At 40.4% G+C, this 19982-nt stretch overlaps 2 protein-coding genes across 6 annotated transcripts in view; one reads left to right on the forward strand and one right to left on the reverse strand.

Annotated features, from left to right (window-relative positions):
• COA1 (cytochrome c oxidase assembly factor 1) overlaps nucleotides 1-7162 on the reverse strand; it is a 112619-nt gene extending 105457 nt beyond the window's left edge. The window contains exon 1 of the mRNA XM_070265512.1: nucleotides 7026-7162. The gene's annotated coding sequence lies outside the window, so the exon portion shown is untranslated. The remainder of the gene's footprint in view (nucleotides 1-7025) is intronic.
• Nucleotides 7163-7182: 20 nt separating this feature from the next.
• Nucleotides 7183-19982, forward strand: part of BLVRA (biliverdin reductase A) — a 64477-nt gene continuing 51677 nt past the window's right edge. The window contains exons 1-2 of one of the 5 annotated variants that reach the window (XM_070264259.1): nucleotides 7183-7502; nucleotides 14733-14851. The gene's annotated coding sequence lies outside the window, so the exon portion shown is untranslated. Of the gene's footprint in view, nucleotides 7503-10076; nucleotides 10203-14732; nucleotides 14852-19982 lie in introns of those variants that run through there. The other 4 variants (XM_070264258.1, XM_070264260.1, XM_005609106.4 and 1 more) reach the window with 4 other exon arrangements.

The following is a 19982-nucleotide window of genomic DNA, read 5'->3' on the forward strand; positions in this document are numbered from 1 at the left end:
AAACTGAGCATAAAATCAGTCTTCACAAGGATTAAGATATATAAACTAACACATTCATAACACATCATTACAAGAAAGTTAGAGTGTTGGCAGCTCCATCCTTACACTCTACACTCAAGGACATGTGTGGCCCCGCTCACAGGCTTTCCCAAAGTTCCTCTGGGTATGCTAGTCTGATTCAGCAAGTGAACATCTGTGGGTCTTGCCTAGCCAGCATCTCTTCTCCTAGTAAAAGAATCCAGCATTTCATTTCGGGGAATTACCTCTTCTCCATGTGGTTTGTTTGAAGTGATCTCACATTTAGACCCAAGGGTTTGAATTGTGGTTGAGGCCTTGCCAGTGAAAATATGACATCCCTTTTGCGGCAGTTATTTTTTCAAGAAAGGCGATCTCATGGCCCAAGAGGCAGGAGTAGGGAGGGGTAGGGGCAGGTGGATGGAAGAGACAGATTATCAACAACAAGCATAATAAATAAATAAATAATAGAGTGTATTAGAAGGTGACAAGTGCTATGGAAAGAAATAGAGCAAACTAAGGAAGTCAGGAGCAGGGCAGGTGGTAATTTTGAATGGAGTGGTCAGGGTAGTTCTCATTGACGTGGAATTTGAGCAAAGATCAGGAAGAGTGGAAATTAGACATGCATTCCAGAGAGGGACCAGCCAGTGCAAAGGCCCTACAGGAGAAGACTTCCTGCATTGTTTGAGGAATAGCAAGAAGGCCAGAGTGACGGGACCAGAGTGAGCCAAGGGGAGAATAGTAATAGATGAGGTTGCGGGAGTATTGGAAGAGCAGATCATGAAGGGCCTTGTAAGGGCTTTGAATTTTACTCTGAATTAAATGGAAACTATAGGAAGGTTTGAGCAGAGCAGGCACACGATCTTTCAATTTTTTCGAAGTCACTCTGGCTACTGCATGGGGATAAACAGCAGGAAGACCAGGGAGGAGACTGCTTCAGTGACTCAGGCGAGAGATGATGGAGGTATGGGTAAGAAGTAATCAGACTCTAGAAATTCTAGGAAGGTCCAGCCAACAGAATTTCCTGACTCATGGATGTGGGATGTGAGAGAAAAATGAGTCAAGGATAACACCAAGGTTTTTGGCATAAACAACTGGAAGGATGGAGTTGCCAATGGTATGAGAATTATAAGTTTTGGGGAAAAGATCAGGGGCATAGATGTGAACCTGTGAATACTGACATGTATTGCAGATATCCAAGAGGAGATATTAAGCAGACAGCTGAATAAAGGAGTATGGAATTCAGGAGACAGGTATGGGCTGGGGATTAAAATTTAAAGCCAAGATAAAAAGACTTGCTTTTGAGCCAGCCCTGATTGTCTAGTGATCAAAGTTCAGCGTACTGCACTTTGGTGGCCTGGGTTCAGTTCCCAGGTGTGGAACCACACCACTCATCTGTCGGTAACCATGCTGTGGCTGTAGTTCACACAGAAGAACCAGAAGGACTTACAACTAGAATATCCAATTACTGGGGCTTTGGGGAGGGAAAAAAAAAGAGAGAGGAAGATTGACAACAGGTGTTAGCTCAGGGAAAATCTTTTTCAGCAAAAAAAAAAAAAAAAAGGACTTGCTTTCTCTCTCCACACCCAACAATCTCCCTTCGTTAAGCAGGCTTGTCAGGTCATAGGATAAAGGGTGAGAACTCTGTTGAGGGAAATGCCAGTCAACCTTACAGGTCAGAGCCCTGATTCTGGAAAGATGGTGGAGTAGGAAGCACCAGAAATCTGTCTCCCCACCTGGACAACCATTGCACTGGCAGAATCTGTCTGAAGTAACTATTTTGGAATTCTGGAGTCTGTTGAAAGCTTGCAACTTCCAGGAAGAAGACTTGATTGGTAAATTGCCATTAATTTCAGTCAATTTCAGCTCTTAGGACAGTAGCAACTTCCCATCCCCCATCCCCAGCTCACAGCAGGCAGCTGCACATGTGTTCCTTGCAGGAGCCTCTCCTCAGGGATCTGTGCACTGATCACTGATTGCTGCTTATGATCACAGAGGTGCAGACAAAGAATTGGGCAGCCATTGTCATTGCACCTCTCATTGTTGCAACCCCCTCCTCCTTAACTCAAGTGACTTCCAGGGGATTTAGAGGGCCAATGCCCTTCCCCCTCTTTTGTTTTTTGCTTTTTCCCCTTTTAGGAGCCAGACTAAAGACTAGAACATAAAAACAACTGCATATATGAGGAAAATTAGAAAGTGACCCTGCATATAAAGATCTCAATAGGGGCCAGCCCCGTGGCCAAGTGGTTAATTTTGTGTGCTCCGCTGCAGGCGGCCCAGTGTTTCATCAGTTGGAATCCTGGGCACGGACATGGCACCGCTCATCAAGCCACGCTGAGGCGGCATCCCACATGCCACAACTAGAAGGACCCACAACTAAGAATATACAACTATGTACCAGGGGGCTTTGGGGAGAAAAAGGAAAAAAATAAAGTCTTAAAAAAAAAAGAGGAGATTGGCAACATGTTAGCTCAGGTGCCAATCTTTAAAAAAAAAAATCTCAATAAAGGTAAATATAGGAAATTATAAAAGTTGTTATAACAATGGTTTGTAATTGCACTTTTTGTTTTCTACATGATTTAAGAGACTAACATATTTTAGGAAAAAATTATTATTAGTGTAAAAGCTGCTATTACTGTAACTTTTGGTTTGTAACTCCAAATCTTATTTTCTACATAATTTAAAAAGATTATTAGTTTGTGTTTTGGAGCACATGGTGTAGAAAGATAGAATTTTGTAACATCGACAAATGAAAGAGGTGAGGAAAGGTCTGTCAAGGAGCATAGTTTTTGTATCTTATTGAAGTTAAGCTGGTGTAAATTCAAATTAGAGTGTTATAATTATAGGATGTTAAATGTAATCTCCATGGTAACCACAAAGAAAATAGCTATAGAATATACACAAAGGAAATGAGAAAGGAATTTAAACATTTCACTACAAAAAGTCAACTAAAGAAAAAAGACAGTAATGCAAGAAATGAGGGACAAAGAAAGCTGTAAGGCATATAGAAAACAAACAGCACAATGACGGAAGTAAGTCCCTCTTTATCAGTAATTACTTTAAATGTAAATGGATTAAACTTTCCAATCAAAAGACAGAAATTGACAGAATGGATAAAAACACATGATCCAACTACATGCTATCTACAACAGACTTATCTGAGATCCAAAGACACAAACAGGTTGAAACTGAAAGGATAGAAAAAGATATTCCATGAAAACAGTAACCAAAAGAGAGCAGTGGTGATTATAACAATATCAAAGAAAATAGACTTTAAATGAAAAGAGTTTATAAGAGACAAAGAAGGACATTATATATTAATAAAAGGTTCAACACAGCAAGAAGATATAATAATTATAAACACTTATGCATCAAGTGACAGACCATTAAAATATATGAAGCAAAAACTGACAGAATCGAAGGGAGAAATAGTTCTACTGTAATAATTGAAGACTTCAATATCCCACTTACAGTAATGGGTTGAACAACCAGGCAGAATATAAGTAAGGAAACAGCGGACTTACACAACACAATAAACCAACTAGATCTAATATACATACACAGAACGCTCTACTCAGCAACAGCAGAGTACACATTCTCCTCAATTGGACATTTTTTAGGATAGACTATATGTTAGGCCACAGATTAAGTCTCAATTATAGATTATTATTAAATCTATTTAATCTATTATTATAGATTAAAATAATAGATATATCATACAAAGTATCTTCCCTGACCACAATGGGATGAAATTAGAAATCAACAACGAAAAGAAAACAGGAAAATTCACAAAATTGTAGAAATTAAGCAATGCACGTTTAAACACCCATTGGATCAAAGAAGGAAATACAAAGGGAATTAGAAAATACTTAGAGATGAATGAAAGCAAAAAGCCAACATTTCATAACTTATGGGATGCAGCAAAAGTGGTGCTAAGGGGGAAATTTATAGCTATAAATGCTTACGTTAGAAAACAAGAAAGGTCTTAAATCAACAACCTAACTTTACAACCTAAGAACTGGAAACAAAAGAACAAACTAAACTCAAAGCTAGAAGAGAAATGAAATAAAGATTAGAACAGAGATAAACAAAATAGAGAATAGAAAAACAATAGGAAAAGTCAATGACACCAAAAGTTGGTTCTTTGAAAAAATCAGCAAAACTGACAAACCTTTAGCTAAATGGACAATGAAAAAAAGAGAGAAGACAAATTACTAAAATCAGAAAAGATAGTAGGGATGTTACTACTGATTTTATTTCTAAAAGGATTAACAGAAAGTACTGTGAAAAACTGTTTGCCAAGAAATCAGATAACCTAGATGAAATGGACAAATTCCTAGAAACACAAAACCTACCAAGACTAAATCATGAAAATATAGAAAATCTGAATAGACCTATAACTAGTAAGGAGATTGAATCAGTAATCAAAAATCTCCCCACAAAGAAAAACCCTGGACTGGATAGCTGCGCTGGCGAATTCTACCAAACATTTAAAGAAGAACTAATACCAATCCTTCTCAAATTTTCCAAAATAATTAAAGAGGAGGGAACACTTCCTAAGTCTTTCTATGAGGCCAGTATTACCTTGATACCAAAGTCAGACAAAGACATTATAAAAAAACTACAGATCAATATTCCTTATGAAGATTGATGCAAAAACACTCACCAAAATACTGGGAAACAGAATTCAGCAGCATATTAAAAGGATTATACACCATGACCAAGTGGGATGAATCAACATATGAAAACTGATCAATGTAATGTGCCACATCAACAGAATGAAGGACAAAAAAATACATGATCACCTCAAGTGATGCAGGAAAAGCACTTGGCAAAGTTCAGCACTCTTTCATGATAAAAACACTCAACAAAGTAGGAATAGAAGGAAACTACCTCATCATAATAAAAGCCATATATGAAAAACTCACAGTGAACATCATACACAATGGTGAAAAACCGAAGGCTTTTCCTTTAATGTTAAGAAGAAGGCGGGGCGGCCCAGTGGCACAGAGGTAAAGTGCGCATGTTCCGCTTCAGCAGCCCGGGGTTCGTCAGTTCGGATCACAGGTGATGTGATCTAATATGTAGAAAACCCTAGAGATTCCACAGAAACTATTAGAACCAATAAATGAATTCAGCAAAGTAGCAGGATACAAAGTCAACACACAAAAATCAGTCGCATTTCCATACACCAACAATGAACAACCCGAAAAGGAAATTACAAAAACAATTCCACTCATAACAGCATCAAGAAGAATAAAATACTTAGGAATTAACTTAACCAAGGAGGTGAAAGACTTGTATAACCAAACTAAAAAATATTGCTGAAAGAAATTAAAGACATAAATAAATGAAAACACATCTCATGTTCATGGACTGGAGGACTGAATATTGTTAAAATTTCAATACCTCCCAAAGTAATCTACAGATTCAATGCAAACCCTACAAAAATCCCAATGGTGTTTTTCTTCCCCAGAAATTAAAAAAATATATATTCTAAAATTTATATGGAATCTCAAGCGACCCCAAAATGCCAAAACAATCTTGAAAAAGAACAAAAATGGAGGACTCACACTTTCTCAAGACTTATCAAAAAGTTAAAGTAATCAAAACAGGATGGTACTGGCATAAAGACAGACATAACAACCAGTGGAATAGAATAGAGAGCCCAGAAATAAATCCTTGCATATATGGTCAAATGATTTTTGACAAGGGTGCCAAGACCATTCAATGGGGAAAGACAGTCTATTCAACAGATGGTGCTGGGAAAACTGGATCTCCACGTGCAAAAGAGTGAAGTTGGATCCTTACCTAACACCATAGACAAAAATTAACTCAAAATGGATCAAGGACCTAAAGGTAAGACCTAGAACAATAAAACTCCTAGAAGAAAACATAGGAAAAAACCTTCATGACATTGGATTTGGCAATAATTTTTTGGAGATGACACCACAGGCATAGGTAACAAAAGTAAAAATAGACAAATTGGACTTCGTGAAAATTTTAAAATTTGTGCATCAAAGACACTATCAAGAGAATAAAAAGGCAACCCGTGGCATAGGAGAAAATATTTGTAAATCATATATCTGATAAAATATTGATATCCAGAATCTATAGAGAACTCCTAAAACTCAATAACAAAACACCAAACAGCCTGATTAAAAAATAGACAAAGGGCTTGAATAGATATTTCTCCAAAGAAGAGATACGAATGGCCAACAAGCACCAATTATTAGGCAAATGCAAATCAAAACTACAGTGAGATACCACCTCACACTCATTGGGATGGCTATTATCAAGAAAACAGAAAAGTGTTAGCAAGGATGTGGCGAAACTGGAACCCTTGTGGGAATGTAAAGTGGTATAATCACTACGGAAAATAGCGTAGTGGCTCCTCAAATAATTAAAAATATAACCACCAAATTATCCAGCAATTCCACTTCTGGGTACATACCCAAAAGAATCGAAAGCAGAGTCTCAAAGAGGTATTTGTACACCCGTGTTTGTAGTAGCGTTATTCACAATAGCTAAACCATGGAAGCCACTCAAGTGTCCAGCAACGCATGAATGGGTAAGCAAAATGCGGTATATATGTATAATGGAATATTGTTCCGTCTTTAAAAAGAAGGAAATTCTGTAATACGTTACATGGATGAACCTCGAGGACATTATGCTAAATGAAATAAGCCAGTTACAAAAAAGACAAATATTGTAAGATTCCACTTTTATGAGGTACTTAAGAGTAGTCAAATCATAGAGACAGAAAGAATAATGGTGGTTGCCAGCGGCTGGGGGCAAGAGATAATGGGAAATTATTGTTTAATGGGTATAGGGTTTGTTTTACAAGATGGCAAGAGTTAGGAGGATGGATGGTGGCAATGGTTGCACAACAACGTGAATGTATTTGATACCACTGAACTGTACACTTAAACATGGTTAAGACGGTAAATTTTATGTTATGTGTATTTTACTGCCAAAAAGAAAAAAAAAAAGCTTGGCTGTCTACTCACTCTGATTCAAAAAGGACCTAGCAGGTTCCACGTGGTGGGAGTAGGGCGTAGGAGATGGCTGCGATGCCCCCCACCACGTGTGGGCAGAACACACCGGCACAGCCAGGCCGCCTCCACTGGCCCAGGGACCCCTCCCGTCGGCAGGCGCCCACTGCCCACTCGCGCTGCCAAGCGGAGCGCAGGGAACAGGGCAGGAGCAGGGCTGCAGCCAAGAGCCCGGGCACGCTCACAGCCAGTTCCGCGGTCCCGTACCCGGGCACAGCGCTAGCTCTGGGCCCTCCCAGGAAGGGGCATGAGACCCGGCCCCGGGTTCTCACAGCCCGGCAGCGCTCTCCTCCCGCCCCCGCCTCCCCCGCGCGTCCCCGCATCCTCCGGCCGGGCGGCCAATCCGCGCCGGGCTCCCGCCCCCGTTCGCAGGGCGGGCCGCGGGGAGCCCAGAGGCTGCGCCCCGAGCTCGAGCTTTGTGCCCAGCAGCAGGTAAGGTGCGCGCAGGGGCGTGGGGTCGCGGGCTGCTGCTATAAAACTCCGGGGCGGGCGCTGGAAAGCCGATGCCAGCGGGAGGCGGGCGGCCGCCCTGGGGCCCAGGCCCGCGGCGCCGAGCACCCGCGCAGCCTCTCCGCCCGCCTCGCCCCGCGTGGGCCCGGCGGGGAGGCGGCGGTCGGGGATCGCGCCGTGCTGCCCCGGGAGGAGCTTCTCAGATAAACCAAGACAGACTATTTAAAAAGTTAAATCTGTATTTCATTTAAAAAATGCTTCTGGTTTCGGTTTTTTTTGTCGACAGAAGTCGGCTGATGCTGCGTAGGTGCAGGCGTCGTCCGGGCGGCCGGGGCTGCGCGATGGTCCTGTCGCGGCATCTCCGGCGCGGGGAGACAGCTAGGCCCGGGCAGCCGGGCGTGCGGGGCTGGGCCGCTGCGCCCCGGGGCGCGTCGGGCGCACGTCCCTTCGCCTCTCCCGGCCGCACTTTCCTCCTTGGAAACTAAAAATATTACATATTGGGTTACATGAGTTAAGTGCATTCCAAAAAAAAAAAGAAAACTAACGCTGAGCTCCCAGCAACAGAGTCATATATACACGGATATTTCAAGGTACAGATACCCTGATTGTTTCACAAAGGAATTAAGATAGTTTACAGCAAAATCACATACAACAGTAACAAATGGATATAAAAAAATATAACCAGATATTGGGAGCAGAGACAACGTTAAGAACAGAGAAAAATCCCAAGAGGAAAAAGAACTTTCGGTGATAATGGAAATATTCTGTATTTAATTAACTTAGTTAAATAACCACGTGTGTCTAATGACTACCTTATAGGACAGTGCAGATCAATTGTTTTTGTAGTTGAGTCTCAAATTTGTCTCTAGGAAGGTCAACTTGGTCAGTTACATCGTTCTTATTTGAAAGTAAAGTATACTAGCGACTTCATTCATTCATCCGTCAGATATTAACGGCCTTGGAGGAAGCGGAGCCTTTCCTGATAATCAGCTATAAGGACAGTTTTCTGTGGGTTTCATTATTAGAGCACCCTGACATAGTGCCGTGGGAAGGCTATTCAGTTGAGGAATTGGGGCTGGGAGAGATGGAGTCGGTAAATATGGCATAATTTATAACTTTTTAAAGAGTTTTGAATATTTATACAAATGTTAACTAACCTTTATAGCAAAATTTAAAATATATAGATAAGCAAAAAGAAACTAAATCACTAAAAATTCCACCACTCAAAGATGTAATTACTGTTAATATTTTGATGTGTTTATTTCCAGACTTTTGTCCCATGTTGCCATTTTATTTTCCCTGATAGGCCCCGAAGTATCCAGTGCCCTCCGTGGAAGGGAAATCCAGTCTTGAGGGGGAGGGTTGCTGTTACCTTTACCCTTGGACCTCTCAGGCCAGCACCTGACCCCATCTGAGAAGGTCCCCCTCTCCCTAAATCTTCCCCATGCTTCTGCCAGTGGCCTGGCTTTGGGGCAATGATTACAGGTATCTGAGAGAGCATTTCAGAGAGGAGAAAAAAGGGAGGAAGGTCACAGCTGTGGTTCATTCTGCATGATGAGTAATCCAGAGTTTCTCAGCCTTGACACTATTGATATTTGGGGCTGAAGAACTCTTTGTTGTGGGGGCCTGTCCTGTACACTATAGGATGTTTAGCAGGATTCCTGGCATTCTCCCCCTTCTCCCCATCATGTCAATCAGAAATGTTGGTTGAGAGCCAGTGAGGTAATGGAAATCACTAAATTATTGCCATCTTGCTTGGAGAGGTTCATATTCCAGTTTGCCTGTGGGAGAGACTGAGATGGAAAGAGAGGCATAAACTAAGCTAAGCTAAGCTAAGCTAAGGAAGCTTAGTCCTGGCTGTATCGTTAATTTACTGTGAGATTTTGGCAGACAGATTTATCATTTGGGATCGCAACAGGAAAAATCACAAAAATGAAAGGAATTTTTGAGGGGATTCTTTAGAGAAGAGTTGGTAGGATTCGGGGAACCAAAAAGGGATGATGAAGCACCCAGAGAAGAGCCTTGGTAGAGGGCCATCCCCACCCTGGTCTGATGGGGCAGGAAGGGACTGTGGTACCAGAGCTCGGGGGAGGTGAGTGGTTGGAATCGTGGAGGAGGGGCCGCTCTCCAGGGCTGCTGTGGCCGTGGCAGAATGCAGCCACTGCCAGAGCAGCAGTCCAGCAAGACGGGCAGGTGGGGAATAAGCACACTGGCCTCTCTCTTTCCCCTCCTCTAACCGCTGATCCCCTCCTCTGGCCAAAGCCAAGTGGAAGCTGCAGGGTGAAGGAGCCCTGGTGATGCAGCCTGGGGAGGTCAGCCAGCCTTCTGGGGGGGTGGGAGGGGGTCGGATGGAGAACCACCTTCAACAGGTGATCTGCTGTCTTCCTGCCTCTGCAGAATGAGGGTTTGGGGGCTCCACTTCTTAAGGGATACTGTGGGAGTAAAAGAAGATAGACAAAAAATGTTTTTGAAAAATAAAGCACACATACATGTAGGCCATTGCTGCTTTTGACCTCTGGCTCTGTTTCATGCAGTAATGTCAAGTTGTACTGTTTTAGCTACTGCAGGATTTTTTTTTCAGCTTTATTGAGGCATAATTGACCAAAAAATTCTAAGATACTTAAAGTGTACGATGTGATGATGTGATATACAGATGCATCATGAAAGAATTCTCCCCACTGAGTAAGTGAACACATCCATCTCCTCACGTACATTTACCTTTTATATATGTGTGTCAAAATGTTTAAGTTTTACTCTCTTAGTAACTTTCAATTACACAATACAGTGTCGTTAATTGTGGTCACCATGTAATACAGTAGGTCCTCAGACCTTATTCGTCCTTTCATCTTACACCTGAAAGTTTGTACCCTTTTACCAACCTCTTCCTGTTTTCTCCACACCCCACCTCCTGGGAATCACTTTTCTACCCTCTGTTTTTGTGAATATGACTTTTTTTTTCCCCGTTTTAGATTCCACATGTAAGTATACCACACAGTAGTCGTCTTTCTCTGTCTGGCTTATTTCACTTAGCATAATGCCATCTGGGTTCATCCATGTTGTCACAAATAACCGGTTCTCCTTTTTTAAGGCTGAATAAACTTTCATTGTGTGTGTGTGTGTATATATATATATATATATATTTTTTTTTTTCCTTATCCTTTCATTCATTGACCAACACTTTGCTTTTTTCCCTGTCTTGGCTTTTGTAAACAGCGCTGCAGTGAACATGGGAGTACATACATATCTCTCTGAGATAATTATTTTGTTTCCTTTGGATAAATACCCAGAAGTGGGATTGCTAGGTCATACGGTAGTTCTGTTTTTAATTTTGTAAGGAAACTCCATGTTGTTTTTCACAGTGGCTGTACCAGTTTACATTCCCATCAACAGTGCAGAAGGGTTCCTTTTCTCCAATCCTCACCAGCACTTGTTCTCTCTTGTCTTTTTTATAATAGCCATCCTAACGTGTGAGATGATTTCTCATTATCGTTTTGTTTGCCATTTCCCTGGTGATTATTGATGTTGAGCATCTTTTCCTGTACTTTTTGGCCATTTGTATGTCTTTTTTGGAAAAATGTCTGTTCAATTTCTCTGCCTATTTTTAAATGGGAACATTTGGGTTTTTTGCTGTTGAGTTGTATGCGTTCCTTATGTATTTTGGGTATTAACCCCTTACCAGATATGTGGTTTGCAAATATTTTCTCCCATTCCCTAGGTTGCCTTTTCGTTTTGTTGATGGCTTCCTTTGCTGTGCAGAAGGATGTACTCCCACTTGTTTATTTTTGCTTTTGTTGCCTTTGCTTTTGGTGTCAAATCCAAAAAAATCATTGCCAAGACCAATATCTAGGAGCTTACCCTTTTCATATTCACCTAGTAGATTTATGATTTCAGATCTTACATTCAAGTCTTTAATGCATTTTCGGTTGATTTTTGTGTCTGATGTAAGACACTGGTCCAGTTTCTTTTGCATGTGGCTCTCCAGTTTTCCAAACACCATTTATTGAGGAGACTGCCCCCTCTGCATTGTGTATTCTTGGCTCTTTTGTCAAAAATTATTTGACCATATATGCGTGGGCTTATTTCTGGGATCTCTGTGCTGTCTCATATCAGTGTGTCTGTTTTTATGCCAGTACCATACTGTTTTGATTACTATAGCTTTGTAATACAGTTTGAAATCAGAAAGTGTGATGCGTCCGGCTTTGTCCTTCTTGCTTTGGTTATTCAGGTCTTTTGTGATTCCATACAAATTTTAGGGTTGTTTTTTCTGTTTCTGTGAAGAATACCACTGGAATTTTGATAGGGATTGCGTTGGATATGTAAATTGCTTTGGGTAATATGGACATTTTAATAATATAAATTCTTCCAGTCCATGAGCACAGAGTATCTTTCCATTTATTTTTGTCTTCAATTTCTTTCATCAGTGTCATAGTTTTCAGTGTACAGGTCCTTCACTTCCTAGGTTAAATTTATTCCTAAGTATTTATTTCTCTTTGATGCTATTGTGCATGGGATTGTTTTCTTAATTTTCCTTTCTGTTATTTCATTGTTGTTGTATAGAAATGCAACTGATTTTTATATATTAATTTTTATCCTTCAACTTTACTGAATTCATTGATTAGTTCTAACAGTTATTTGGTGGAGTCTTTGGGGTTTCCTGTATATAATACCATGTCATCTGCAAATAAAGACAATTTTGATTCTTCCTTTCCAATTTGGATGTCTTTTATTTCTTTTTCTTGCCTAATTGTTCTGGCCAGGACTTCCAATACTATGATGACTGAAAGTGGCGAGAGTGGCCATTCTTGTCTTGTTCCTAATTTTAGAGGAAATGCTTCCAGCTTTTCACCATTGAGTATGATCTTAGTTTGGGGCCTTGTGTATATGGCCTTTATTTTGATGAGGTTTGTTCCCTCTATCCCCAGTTAGTTGAGTTTTTGTCATGAAACGATGTTAAATTTTGTCAAATGCTTTTTCTCCATCTGTAGAGATGATCGTGTGATTTTTATACTTCATTTCGTTAATGTGGTGTATCACATTTAGTGATTTGCAGCATTGAACCATCCTTGGATCTCTGGAATAAATCCCGTGTGATCATGGTATATGATCTTTTTAATGTGTTGTTGAATTTGGTTTGCTAATACTTTGTTGAGGATTTTTGCACCTGTGTTCATCAGGGATATTGGCCTGTAGTTACTTTTCTGTAGTGTACTTGTCTGGCTTTGGTATCAGGGTCATGCTGGCCTTGTAATATGAGATTGGAAGTTTTTCCTGCTCTTCAGTTTTTTGGAAGAGGTTGGGAGGGATCGGCATTAATTCTTGTTTAAATGTTTTGTGGAATTCACCATTGAAGCCATCTGATCCTGGACTTTTCTTTGATGGGAGGTTTTTGATTACTGATTCAGTCTCCTTACTAGTAATTGATCTGTTCAGATTTTCTATGTCTTCATGACTCAGTCTTGGTAAGTTGTATGTTTATCCATTTCTTCTAGGTTGTCCAATTTGTTGATGAATATGTGTTCATAGTAGTCTCTTATGATCCTTTGTATTTCTGTGGTATCAGTTGTAATGTCTCCTCTTTAATTTCTGATTTTATTTAGTTGAGTTCTCTCTCTTTTTTTCTTGGTGGTCTAGCTTAAGTTTTGTCAAAACTTTTAAAAGTGTTACGTTTTATTTGTCTTTCAAAAAATTAGCTCTTAGTTTCATTGATCTTTTCTATTAGCTTTTTCATCTCTGTTTCATTTATTTCTGCCCTCATCTTTGTTATTTTCTTCTTTCTACTAACTCTGTGCTAGTTCCTTAAGGTATAAAGTTAGGTTGTTATTTGAGATTTTTCTTTTTTAGTAATTTAGGCATTTATTGCTATAAACTTCTCAGAACTGCTTTTGTTACATCCCCTGTTTTTGTCTATTGTGTTTCCATTTTCTTTCTCTCAAGATATTTTTTTTATTTCTCTTTTGATTTCTTCTTTGACCCATTGGTTGTTCAGCAGCATGTTCACATATTTGTGAGTTTTCCAGATTTTTTTGTGATTGATTTATAATTTCATACCATGATGGTTGGAAAAGATGCTTGTTATAATTTCAGTGTTCTTACATTTTTAAGACTTATTTTGTGGCCTAATGTATGAGCTATCCTGGAAATGTTCCATGTGCGCCTGAGAAGAATATGTATTCTGTTGCTTTTGGATGGAAAGTTCTATGTCTGTTTGGTCCATCTGTTCTAATGTATAGTTTAAGTCCAATGTTTCTTTATTGATTTTCTGTCTAGATGATATATCCATTGAAAGTGGGATATTGAAGTCCCATGATATTATTGTGTTGCTGTCTCTTCAGATCTGTTAATATTTCCTCTCTGTATTTAGGTGCTCCCATGTTGGGTGCATAAATATTTACAAATATTATATCCTCTTGATTAATTGATCCCTTTATCATTTATATAATGACCTTCTTTGTCTGTTTTTATAGTCTTTGGTAAAATCAGTTTTGTGTGATGTGTATAGCTACCCCTGGCTTTTTCGGTTCAATTTGTGTGGCATATCTTTTTCCATCCCTTCACTTTCAGTCTGTGTGGGTCCTTTAAGCTTAAGTGAGTCTCTGTAGGAAGCATGTAGTTGAGTCTTGTTCTGTTTTAGTTTTAATCTCTCAGCTACTCTGTGTGTTTTGATTGTATGTGGTCAATTTACATTTAAAGTAATTATCGATAGTAAGGGACTTACTGTTGCCATTTTGTTCATTGTTTTCTGGTTGTTTTGTAATTCCTTTGTTCCTTTTTTCCTCTCTTGCCATCTTCCTTTGTGATTAGATGATTTTCTATAGTGGTACGCTTTATTCTTTTTCTTTCTCCTTCATGTGTCTACTATAGGCTTTTGCTTTCTGGTTGCTATGAGGCTTGCATAAAACATATTAATAAGAGTCTACTTTAAGCTAACAACTTACCTTCAAATGCATACTAAAGCTCTACTGTTATATACTCTCTCTCCCACATTTTATGTTTTGATGTCACAATTTACATCTTTTTACTTTGCGTATCTGTTAACAAATTGTTGTGGTTATAGCTATTTTTAATAGTTCGTCTTTTAACGTTCATACTATTTATAAGTGATTTACCTATAACCATTATAACATTGGAGTATTCTGAACTTAGCTGTATACTTACCTTTACCAGTGAGGTTTTCATGTGTGACTGTTACTAATTAGCATCCTTTTGTTCCAGCTTGAAGAACTCCCTTTAACATTTCTTCTAAGGCTGATATATGGTGATGAACTCCTTCAGCTTTTGTTGTCTGGAAAACTCTTTATCTCTCCTTCAATTCTGAATGACAGCTTTGCCAGGTAGAGTATTCTTGGTTGATAGTTTTTTTCTTTCAGCACTTTAAATATATCATCCCATTCCTTTCTGGCCTGCAAAGTTCTGCTGACAAATATGCTGATAGTCTTATGGGGGATTCCCTTGTATTTAACAAGTTTTTAGCTCACTGCTTTTAAGATTCTTTCCTTGTCTTTAACTTTTGACAATATAATTATAACGTGTCCTGTCATGGGTCTCTTTGGATTTGTCTTCTTTGGTCCTTTTTGGGCTTCCTGGATCTGAATGTCTGTTTCTTCCTCCAGGTAATGGAAGTTTTTTCAGCCATTATTTCTTTGAATAAGATTTCTCCCCATTTTTCTCTCTCCTCCTTGGACCCCTATAATGTGGATTTGATCTGCTTGTTGGTGTCCCATAAATCCCTTAAATTATCTTCACTCTTTTCATACTTTTTTTCTTTTTGTTTCTCTGATTTTATTAATTCCACTGCCCTGTCTTCCAGTCTGCTGATCCTTTCTTTTGTTTATCTAGTCTGCTGTTGAATCCTGGTATTGAATTTTTTAGTTTGATTATAGTATTTTTCATCTCTGTGATTTTCGTTTAGTACTGTTTTATATTTCCTATCTCTTTGTTGAAATTCTCACTTTGTTCGTGCATTGCTCTCCTGACCTTAGTGAACATCCTTATGTTCATTATTTTGAACTCTGTTGGGTAAATGACTTATCACTGTTTCATTAAGATCTGTTTCTGGAGATTTATCTTGTTCTTTTGTTTGGAACATATTTCTCTATTTTTTCGTTTTCTTTGACTGTCTATGTTGGTTTCTGTGAATTAGATAAAACCGCCACATCTTTCAGTCTTTAGAGAGTGGTCTCATGTAGGAGATGGACCTCATCAACCAGCCTGGCCTGAGCTCCTGGTTGTCTCTCATACCTTTGCAGCTGTTGAAGTTACCGTTTTTCCATAGTGGCTCCCAGTAGTTGAGAGTGTGCCAGGACCCCTCAGTGTCCCGAAGGGGAGGATTGCAGTCAGCACTGAGATGCAGGCTTATTAGAAGGTGGACCCTCAGGCAGCATCTGGAAAAGTATGTGGTTAAGCCCCTTCCAGGGAGAAACTGGCAGGGAGGTGTTTTTGCCTGCTCCCTCTGTGCTAGGCCCAGGTGTATAGTCGCAGAGCTGGGTTGGGAACGGTGCTCCTGTGCCAGATAAGAACTGTTTCATTAGTTGCTACAGTCCTGTGGGATTCGTGAATGTAAGCCTCATTGCTAACAGAGTCTTGCGATCTGGGAGCCCATCTCTCAGGCATTTGCCACAAAAACTGGGGCACCGGACATGTGTGCGAGACCCTTCCAGGGAGATACAGGCAACTTGGTTTTGTTATTGGTGTGGGCTGGAGGAGGAAGGTCGGGTAGGTGTACACTGGCTTCCTCCGTCTCTGAGGAGCATTCCAGGCAGGCCCTAGACCTGTGCTTACGTTAGAGCCTGACTCTCAAGCAGCAGCTTGTAAACAATGCAGATAAACCCCTTTAAGGGAAAGACTGGCAAATGGGCATTTTTCCTGCTTCTTCTGTGCTGAGTCCTGCCATGATAGCTGTGGCAAGTGCTCATGCACCTGTTGGGAACTCCTTTTTTGTTTGCTGTGCTCTTGTGGTTTTATGGATGCAAGCCCCACTGGCTTTCAGAGCTAGGTGTTTTGGGGGCCCATCTCTAGGGTTTGAGTCTTAAAAGTTGTGGTGTTAGATTTGAGGTCCAGACCCTTTACATCTCAGGGAGAAGCTGGGAGTTGGAGGTTCCTTCCTGATTGTACGGCGTTACACCAGGGGTTTGGTTTATGGCAAGAGTGTGTCTCAACCTTTCCCACCTGTTTTGGTGTGAGTTTTTCTCATTCGCAAGGGAGCTAGTTTTTGGATCTTTTTCAGAGGGAATTTCTCTGTGTGTAACTGTGCCTTCTATGCAGCTTTGGGAGGAAGGGAGCACAGGGGCCTCTTGTGTTGCCATCTTGATCAACTTTACTGCAAGATTTCTTTAAGTTTGTGTTTTGTGTGGGTTTTTTTGCTGAGGAAGATTTGCCCTCAGCTAAAAATCTGTTGCCAGTCTTCCTGTATTTCATATGTGAGCTGCTGCCACAGCATGGCCACTGACAAGTGGTGTAGGTCTGTGCCCAGGAACCAAACCCGGGCCACTGAAGCAGAGCATGCTGAACTTAACCACTAGGCCATCGGGGCTGGCCCTCTTTAAATTTTTTAATCCTCCGTATTTCAACTCAATTGTGCTGTTTGGTGTACTAAGACATATGTGTGCTGGTGTTTGAATAAATAGTTGGATATTTTATACATACCTTGCACTTGTACAGGATAATTTTTCTTGTACTTTGTTTCCCTTTTTTCCTTTATCCTTACAGAAACTACATCATAGAACCTCAGAGTTTAAAAGGGCCTTAAAGTTTCCCATCTGAAATCTGAGGATTTGCAGCCTCTCAAAAAGACTGCATAGGAAATATATACCTGTATCAAATCATCACTTTATATCTTAAATTTATACAATGTTATATGTCAGTTACATCTCAATAAAGCTGGAAAAAAACTGCATAGGAAACTCAAACAGAGAAAGAATATGATGTGCTCAGTGTAGAGAATAAGGTGATTTATGTAAATGATATTAAGGTCACAACAGGTTGTGAAATCTTGCCTGTAAAAGTCCTGATTGGTCTGCTAAGGAAAGAAAACGTGTTTCTCTCTAAATATCTTTAAAAGCATTATTGAGCTTTTGACTTTTAAAATGTTAAAAAGAAGAGTTAAACCTACATATGTTTTGCTTCTGTGGAAGATTTGTGTTCCTTTGCCCTGCCGCCCCCGTCTTGTCAGTTGTGCTGTGCTCAGCTGTTCTCGCGGTTCATAGTTTCTTATGGCACTTGGCCAGAAAGAACCAGTCTTTCAGCAATAGGGGACCAAGGTTATGACCTGGACCTTCTGAGGGATCAATGCCTAACAATATGTGCAGGGCCCCAGAATGTCTCCTGATCTCAACCCAGCTTTGAAATTGAGTTGCACGTTGTTCTGCAATTATTTTGTTACTAAGCTGCTCTTTTTAAACCTGGTGAAAAACATTTAAACTCACAAGTTTAAATATACTAGACGTGTATTCTTTAGTAAGAGTAATTTGACTCCTACTATCTCATTTCTCTCCTGTTATATCCAGATCAATTTCAATAAAAGGAAGAAGGTTTAGAAGTGGCATGAGGAGGAGTAGGAGGGACTGGAGCAGGTGGGAGGGGCTAGAAAGGCAGGGTGGGGAAGACAGAGGCTTATGTTCGGGAGAGTGCCAAGGAGAGCCTCACCTAGTTGGCACTTTTGTGCCTGGGGCCTCAGTGGTAGCAGCTTCACCAGCTCTGATGACCTGAGTCTTGTCCTAGTTTACCTGTGTCTGCCTCTGAGATAACTAGAAGAGAAGCTGATGACCTCCAGTAAACCGATCCACACACCAAGGAAGCTAAACCAAAGGAGAATAAAAAAATAGAAGTAAAGTGGGTTAGAATTATAGTGTGTCAGCACTGAGAGTGTCGGGGTCATCTAACTTTATCTAGGTTCATCTGCACTGCCCCCCGCTCCCCCACTTACCAAGCTGCAGAAACCAAGGCACTGGGAGACCACATGCCCCAGGCTTGGTCACACAGCTTGTGAGTGTCGTGTTTAGGATTCTAGAATTCCAGCCTCTTGAGTCACAGGCGGGCTCTTTATCCCCCAGAGAGAGAACATGTCTGTGTGCACCTGCGTGCATCATGTTTTGGGGTCAAAGCTCAGACTCCAGCAGTGTGTAGTAGAGCTGCTGCGGTAGGTATGGGGGAAGGAGAAGCCTACTTTAAATCGCTGTAAGCAGCTTATTTATGCAAAAGCAATGACTTTTTTCTTTAACAGCCTGAGCCGTTATTTGTCATTTTGCAATAACTCAGGAACTAACTCAAGAGTCTTCTTCTTCTTGTCGTGTCTTTTTAAGTGTCTGCTCCTAGAGAGTCACACCATATATTTCTGGATGGGAAGGCTTATTCATTAACCCTAATTTAATTTATAAATTCGATGCAATCATAGGCACAGTCCCAGTGGAATTTTTTTTTAACTTGACAGAGATGTTCTAAAATTAATCTGGAGATCTGAACAAGCAAGAGTAGGTAAGAATCCTGAACACGTTCATGAGAAAACTTGAACTACCAGATGCCAAAACGTATAGTCATGCACCACATAACGATGTCCCAGTCAATTGACGGAGCACGCAGCTGACAGTGGTTCCATGGGGCCTAGGTGTGTAGTGGCCTGTACCTTCTAGGTTTGTGCAAGGACACCCTATCATGGTCGCCCAATGACAAAATCACCTCATGATGCATTTCTCAGAACACATCCCCCTCATTAAGCAACACATGACTGTATTGTAAGGCCGTAATCGTGTGAACGGTGTATCATGGGCATGAGCGTAGAGGTCGATGACACAGCAGAGATAGTGAAAAAAAGAATAACCATATTCATAAGAAGTTAAGTATGAGTCATTGAGGGAAAGGATGAAATATTCAATGAAAGATGTGGGAACAACTCAACTATTTGGGGAGAAGTACAGTCAGGGTCTTATGCCATATTACCAAAATACAGTTTAGATTGATTAAAAAATGAAAATGCAAATAAAGAAAAAAAAGTCAAAAATCTAAAAAAGAAGTCTATAAATCTTTCTAAGTGTATCACTAAAAGTCAGCAACTTAAAGCCTTTTAGTGTTTGACCGTTTAAATATTAAACCTTTTAAATAAAACAGACCAACCTAAATCTTCTTGTTATAGGATTAGGTCTTAGATCTTTTAGACTATATTAAAATAAAGAAGAAAGCTCTCCCTGGGTTCTGTTGAAACTTTAACTGGTCTTGACAGTATAGTGGGGAAGATGGGAAAGATGTGTGCTGGGGGCAGGGACGGTGTTGAAAGGTGGACCCAGATCTCACCTGGCCTGGAGTTGCTGCCTCTCCCGACAGTGCCATTTTATTATAAGAGAGTTGAAAACTGATGGGGAAAGAGCGTGGAGAGGCTCTGGCCAGGATACCCCAGTTGAACGTGCTTTATAAATGACAATGCAGTTTATCCTAGGAAGTAGATCGCTGATGCCTGATGCAGTAGGATTTCTA

The sequence above is a fragment of the Equus caballus genome, chromosome 4 (assembly GCF_041296265.1).
Source record: "Equus caballus isolate H_3958 breed thoroughbred chromosome 4, TB-T2T, whole genome shotgun sequence".
Lineage (NCBI taxonomy): Eukaryota > Metazoa > Chordata > Mammalia > Perissodactyla > Equidae > Equus > Equus caballus.